The sequence below is a fragment of the Mastomys coucha genome, unplaced genomic scaffold (assembly GCF_008632895.1).
Source record: "Mastomys coucha isolate ucsf_1 unplaced genomic scaffold, UCSF_Mcou_1 pScaffold22, whole genome shotgun sequence".
In the NCBI taxonomy this organism is placed as follows: Eukaryota; Metazoa; Chordata; class Mammalia; order Rodentia; family Muridae; genus Mastomys; species Mastomys coucha.
This window is the reverse complement of record NW_022196905.1, coordinates 130935226-130942725: the sequence shown is the minus strand read 5'-3', so window position 1 is coordinate 130942725 and position 7500 is coordinate 130935226. Positions and strand designations below refer to the sequence as shown.

At 47.2% G+C, this 7500-nt stretch overlaps 1 protein-coding gene across 2 annotated transcripts in view; it reads left to right on the top strand.

Moving 5' to 3' along the window:
• Col26a1 (collagen type XXVI alpha 1 chain) overlaps positions 1–7500 on the top strand; it is a 147465-nt gene that overhangs the window by 30894 nt on the left and 109071 nt on the right. The gene's annotated exons all lie outside the window — the stretch shown is intronic.

Here is a 7500-nt window from a genome sequence, read left to right as displayed (position 1 = left end):
CCCCCAAGATCCATCAGTCTCCCCAACTCCAGGATTAAAAGTTTGTGTCCCCATGCCTGGCTTTCCTTCCTCCCTCCCTCCATTCCCCCTTCCTTCCTCACTCCCTTCCTCCCTTCCTCCTTTCCTCCCTCCCTCCCTTTCTTCCTTCCTTCCTCCCTTCCTCCATCCCTTCCTTCCTTCCTCACTCCCTTCCTTCCTTTTCCTTCCTTCCTTCCTTCCTTCCTCTCTCCCTTCCTTCCTTCCTCCCTCTCTCCCTTCCTTCCTTCCTCCCTCCCTCCCTTCCTTCCTTCTTCCCTCCCTTCCTCCATCCTTCCCTTCCTCCCTTCCTTTGTTAAGATCCAGTTTTTTGGTTTTGAGAGTGTCTGGTGTCTTTTCTCCAAAGGAAGAGGTTCAGGATGGAGTCAGATCCGATCCACACCCTTTGATGGGAGTGTGTTGATGATCTTGGGTTCTGCATGAAGACTCAGTGCTGGGGCACTGGAGAGATGGCACAGTCCATAGGGTGTTTGCCATGAATGTCTTGGGGCCCGAGTTTGCATCCCCAGTACCCGTACAAAGGCAGGATGTCGTGGCATGTATCAGTACCTCCAGGGCTGGATTGGTGGAAGACAGGCAGAACTCTAGAACTTGCCACCCAGTCAATCTAGCTGAATTGGTGAGTTCTAGGTTCAGTGAGAGACTCATTTCAAAACATAAAGTAGAAGCTGATAGGGGAAGAACATCTGATGTTGACCTGTGATGTCCACATGCACATGTGTTACAACACACACAAATGCATACCTCCATGTACACACACACACGCACACGCATGCACGGATACACATGTACACATGCATGCATGGATACACATGCACACATGTATACCAACACCTACATACCTGCACATACATGCATATGCATGCACATATACACATGCACATATGTACACCAACACATGCACACACATACCTCCACATACACACACATGCACGTATACACATGCACGTATGCACACAAACTCAGGGCCAGAGGGAACACATTCTGCTCAGATAATGTCAAAGAGTACCAGAAATTTCTTCTTTTTTTTTTTTTCAAGACAGGGCAGAAATTTCTATCAACCAAGATTTTTTTTTTCCTCTCAGCTTAAGGAGCAGCTTGACATCTCCAAGTTCCAAAGATTTATACACACACACACACACACACACACACACACATACACACATGTATATATACATATACACATATATATGTGACATATATACACATATGTCAGACTGGAGTATCAGAGTCCCTGGAGCTGGAGTTCCAGGTAGCTGTGAGATGCTGAATGTGTGTGCTGGGATTAGAACTCAGATCCTCTGCATGAGAAGCAAGGGCTTTTAACTGCTGAGCCATTTCTCCAGTTCTATTTTGTTATTAAGTGTGTGTGTGTGTGTGTGTGTGTGTGTGCATGTGTGTCCAGGTCCATCTTCAACAGAGTGTCAGGAAGGAGACACACTGCTCTTGCAGGAATTATTCTGCAGTACAGAAAGACTTGGGGTGTGGGTAGGCAGTGGACTAACCCACCTTCCCAAAGAACAGAAGGCACAGGTGACAACACAGGATACAGGGATTCTAGGAAGGAGGCCATGAGATCCTGGGATGACTATCTTGCTTTGTTTCATCTGAATTTGTGTGTGTGTGTGTGTGTGTGTGTGTGTGTGCGCGCGCGCACGTGCAGGTCAGAGGTCATTGTCAGTACCTTCCTTAACTGTTCTCTACTCTATTATTATTGATATGATATCTCTCACTGAACCTGGAGTTTGCTGACTCAACTACACTGGCTGCAAGTCCTAGAGACCATCTTGTCTTTGTTCCTCCAGTACTAGGGTTCCAGGTGTGCCCTGGTCCTGGTGATATTTCATGTGGGCATAGTGGTTGCAGACTCAGGCTCACATGCTCTCATGGCAATCACTTCACTGCCTGAGCCACCTCCCCAGCACTGATGAGCTGGGGTTTCACGTATCACTGCCCAGAGTCCTCTTTCTCTGTTTTGCTGTCTTGACTGTTTTGGGCCAGGAAACCATTGACAGCCTATGAAAATATCAGATGTCTGAAGGAGATGATTCAAACCATTGGAAAATGTTTTCCAATTTGCAGTTCATTTTTCTGTGGAAATGACATTGTGTGATCCAGAAGTGGCCAGACTCTGTCTGTTCTGGCGTCCATGGGGTGGGTTTCAAGATTGGGCATTGTCCTCAGATTGGCAGTAGATTATTTAGAATAGAATCACATCTTTGTGTCGTTTTGGTAACACACACAGAGTGGTGATAGAGAACCCATGTTATATTATGACGAAAAAAAGGGGGGTGCAGACAAGATGTCTCAGCAGGTAAAGGGGCTGGTCGCACAAGCCTGGGGACCTGAGTTCAAGCCCCAGGACCCACACAAAGTTGCTGCCTGACCTCTACGGGTGTGCCATAATGTGGGTCCAAGCTGTGTGGAGAGAACGATTCATTTTGGCTGGTAGTTTCAGACAGTTCAATCCATCACTGTGGGGACACACATGGCAGAGAAGTTGCTTTTCAGGTCATGGCCGACCAGGAAGGAGAAACTGACAGGGAGTAAGCCGGGATAATAACTCCCACACCCCGTCCTCAGTGACCTACTTCCTCTAGCTAGGTCTTTCATTCTGAGGTTTCCACAAGCTTTCAAAATAGCACTACTACCAAGAGTTTGAAATTTTAGCATGTGAAATGATGCGTGTGTCCGTGCACATGAGTGAAGGTACCCTCAGAGGCCAATAGGGGGCACCAGGTCCTCTGGAGCAGGAGTTTCAGCTTTTCTTCCTCTTTTCGTTTTCTTCCTATGGCATGTAGTGTCTTCTTTGCACCTGAATTGCTCTGAAACTTACTATAGTATCACTTAGTGGCGCCTTCCACAGGTTGTGTATTTCTTCTGGTGAATTTTCTATCCTGTTTTGTCTCTTTACTTTTCTTCATCCTCTCTCTTTCCTTCTCCCTTCTCCCTTATTTCTGTTAGTCGTTTGTAGCCCAGGCTGACTTCAAACTTGATAGGTAGTTGAGGATGACTTTGAACTCCTAATCCTCCTGCCTCTACTTCCCAAGTACTAAGATTACAAATATATGCCATCAAACCTGGTCTCTTTGTGGTTTTCTTTTTCTTAGACAGTGTTTCTCTGTGTCCTAGAACTTGCTCTGTAGACCAGGCTAGCCTTAAGATCTACCAGAGATCTACTACCTGCCTCTGCCTCCCGAGTGCTGGGATTAAAAGTGTGTGGTGCCAGTGGCGAGCTTTTCTTTTTCCCCCAGCATTTATTTTTGTTTCTGTGTATTTCTGTGTGTGTTCCACATGTGTATTTCTCTGTGTGTGCCACATGTATGTGGTGACATCCAGAGGGGTTGTTAGTTTCTCTGGAGCTGGAGTTGCCTCAAGTGGGTGCTGGGAACCGAACTAGGACCTTCTGGAAAAGCAGCAAGCATGCTCAGCCACTGAGCTATTCCTCATGCTCCTGTTACACTTCTTAGAGAAAAGGACCCACTAAGAAGCTAGCCCTGGCTCACCTGGAAGTTCTGATTCTCCTGCCTCTGTCTCTCCAGTACCTAGAACCCAGGTGTGTGTCAGCATGATTGGCTTACTTCATTTCTAAGAGATCTAAAGTTTTCATCCCATAATTTTACAGGTGGTCCATTTTATCTCTTTGAGGATATTAAGCTTTTAGACACTCTCTCCATGCTAAGGAATGTAGCTCAGTTGGTAAAATACTTGCCTAGCATCCCAAAAGCTCTGGGTTCAATACCCAGCAGTGCTTGTAATCCCAACACTTGGAAGGTAGAGATGGAAGGATCAAAAGTTATAGATGATCCTTATATACATAGTGAGGCTGGGGCCAACCTGAGTTCTGTGAGACCCTGCCTTTAAAAACAAAATGTCTTCTCCACTCATCTGGTTGGCTCCTCTGTGGTTTTTCCTTGTGATTTATTGCCTGTTTAGTTGGTGCCTTTGCCTTTTTGTTTTTCTCTTCAAATAATTTAAGTCTTGGCATTTGTTTGTTTGTTTTATATGACTTTACGTCTGTTTATTGATACCTTGACTTTTGATACCTGGTACACTGGTGATTTGGGGGAAAAAATGGGGAAAGGGTGTGCAAAGAATCCAGCTATCTGACCTTAAGGGTATACTGAAGGTCAACAGTTTATGAGTCTATGTGCTATATAGGTAGTCCAAGTTGGTCTTGAACTCGCTGTGTTGTCTAAGATAGCTTCAAACCTGAAATCCTCTTGCCTTAGCCTCTGGAGTGTTAATACTCTAGGTATGTACCACCATTCTCAGCTACAATGCCTGATTCTTTTTTTTTTTTTCTAGTTTTGCAAGACAGGGTTTCTCTGTGTAGCCCTGGCTGTCCTGGAACTCTCTTTGTAGACCAGGCTGGCCTCAAACTCACAGAGATCTGCCTGCCTCTGCCTCCCAAGTGCTGGGATTAAAGGCGTGCGTCACAGCCACCACCACCAGGCAGTGCCTGATTCTTGATTCCAGCAGGGATAGAGACTTGACTCTTACTGCTATCCCTTACCACTTCTACTGTGCTCCAGCCTCTGACAGTCACCGAGATGGTTCCCCTTGCATACTGACCACATATGTTGCTCTTAAGCTGCCCCCATCATTAGTGCTGGTCCTGTGGACTGCAGATTTCCGGCTGAGCTCTCCACCTCCAAATTACTCCCATCTGCTTTCTGTCTCTCCCGGATGCCTCAAAATGTCTATCTAGCCCACTGCTTCTCATTTTCTAATGTGGCTGGGGACTTATTTTTAGCTTTAAAATTTCTAGGATCTGGTGGTAGGTGGAGAGGATAAGAGCATATTCCTGCTGGGCATCTTAGCATCTCCACATTGCTCTGTCCTTCTTTCTACCTCTGCTGTCCTTGTCCAGCTCCCCTTTCCTCTTACCTCCTGTGGCCAGTCAATGTCCTGATACCCTTGCTCCCTCACTGGGGGATCTGGGCAGGCTCTACCACTGAGCCACGCCCCAGCCCCTCACTGGGGATTCTAGGCAGGGGCTCTACCACTGAGCCACGCCCCCAGCCCCTCACTGGGGGATTCTAGGCAGGGGCTCTACCACTGAGCCATGCCCCAGCCCCTCACTGGGGGATTATAACAGGAGCTCTACCACTGAGTCACACCTCTAATCTCTCCCTGGGGAGTCTAGTGCCCTGCCACTGAGTCATGGCCTCAGCCTCCAGGACAGACCTGTATCCTTAGGCCCAGCTCTCCTGGCATTTCTGACATGCTTTTGTCTCTTTCAGTCTTGCTTTGGCCCATGTTTATCCCTCTGTGCTAATGCTGTCCTTTGATGACCCACGGAACTGCAGTTAATGGAGTGACCTTTTGGTGCTTAGCTGGTAGCCTTTCCTAGAACTGACCCTGTTCTGTTCCTGTAGCTCTCTGTGCTCCTCAGGAGATTGGACGTCTCCTGTAACCAGGTCCTTCTCTGTCGTGCTTCAGTGGCACGGTGGGGTTGCGTCTTCAGCGCAGCATCCACAGCTCAGTGACTGAGAGGACATCAGGACTTAGAGCCTGCAGTGCTTTTGCCTCCCCTCAGCCTCTGACAGAAGCTCTCTGATAGTTCATATTGCCAACTCGATAGATTCTAGAAGTACCATGGAAACAAAACTGTGGATGTGTCTGTGGAGGAGTTTCAATACTGGGTCAGTTCAGGTGAGAATGTGGACAGGACCTTGGGGCAGCTGTCCACGCTGCCTTCACAGTCAGGGAGTGGCGGTTGCAAACGGCTTGCTTCATCTCGATTATTCAGTCCCTGACTGCAGATCACTGGATGGTGGTGACCATGTTCACAGTAGGTCTTCCCACCCCAATTAGAACTCTCTGATAAGCCTTCCCAGACACTCCCAGAGGTGTGTGTTCTAGGTGATTCTAAAGATTAACCTTTATAGGCCTGACACACAGTTCAGTGTTGACCAAGAGTTTGTCTGGGCATGGTATCACAGGCCTTTAATCTCAACACTTGGGGAGGTAGTATCAGTACATTGGTGAGTTCGAGGCCAGCCTGGTCTGTGTTGCAAGTTCCAGATCAGCTAGGGATACACAGAGAGACTGTGTCTTGGAGATGGCATGGGTGCAAAGAAACCAAGAGTTTGAAGAAAAGAATGTGAGGTAGAGTAAGGTAGAAAAGACCGGTTATTAGATATTGACTTATTGCCGGGTGGTGGTGGCGCACACCTTTAATCCCAGCGCTTCAGAGGCAGAAGCAGGTGGATTTCTGAGTTCAAAACCTGCCTGGTCTACAGAGTGAGTTCCAGGACAGCCAGGGCTACACAGAGAAACCCTGTCTCAAAACAAACAAACAAACAAACAACCCCCCCAAAAAAAAAGAAAGAAAAAAAGGAAAAGATATTGACTTATTTAGTGATTTATTTAAAGCACCGCTCAGTCTGCCTATTGGCCCAGCAGGATATCACTTGCTACAGAAACAGAATGATCTGGAAGAACAGCTGAAACAAGGGGTCATTGCCCTTAACAACCTGCTGATGACTCTATAAAATCTCACTCGCTTGCCTACCCCACCCAGAAGCCTTTCAGGAGCTGTCCTGGCTTGGGTCCGATGGGTTTTTGGCAACCCATAAGCCTCACCACAGCTGGTGGGGAGACATCCAAGGTGACAAGTGAACCTCAAGTCAGTACCGTCTCTACAGGCAGGGCAACACACTCCCAGAGTCTGACCTTGTGTTTTCTTCTTCATATACAGTTAAGCATAGTAAAACTCTGGGAAAACCATGTAATGATGATCACAATGAAGCTTTAGGGATAGCTACAGAGAAACTCCCTAGCAAAGTAGCAAAGATTGTGACCTTTACGATAAGAATGAGCTCTATTGGCAGATAAGCAGAGCTCAAGGCTTGGGGTCTAGAGAGGAAGGAGCGGCCCTAAGCAAAAGGATATATTCTATTGGTAGACAATGCAAAGTACACGGAACCTCTTTCATAGGATGGGTTCTAATCACTGAGAGATGAGACTCAGGATTAGGGCCTAAACAATACTCAGGATGTTAGTGGGGATTCAGGGGGAGGCTAAGGATCGCCAGGCGGTTTGACCATTCTGGAATTCCAGGTGACCAGCTCGCTTGATTGACAGGTTTCTCCCACGCTTACTCTAAGCTGTGCTTCCTTTGCATTGGTGATCTCTCTCTTCCATTCTCATTGATGTCTGAGTGCTTATTCTAGAAGGAGTTCCATATCAGGTAGCTCTGGTGCGGGTCTGATTAGGAGGGTTAATAATGATTGTCAAGTTGACAGAATCTAGAATCACCTAGGAGACATATCTCTGAGTATGTTTCCAGATTGGGTTAATTGAAGTGGGAAGACCGAACGGGCAGCACCATTCCCTAGGCTGGGGTTCTGGATTGCATGAAAAGAAGAAAGCGAGCTGAGCACCAGCATCCATCTCTCTGCTTCCTGACTGCGGTTGCAATGTGACCAGCTGCCTCATGCTTTACCATCCATTATG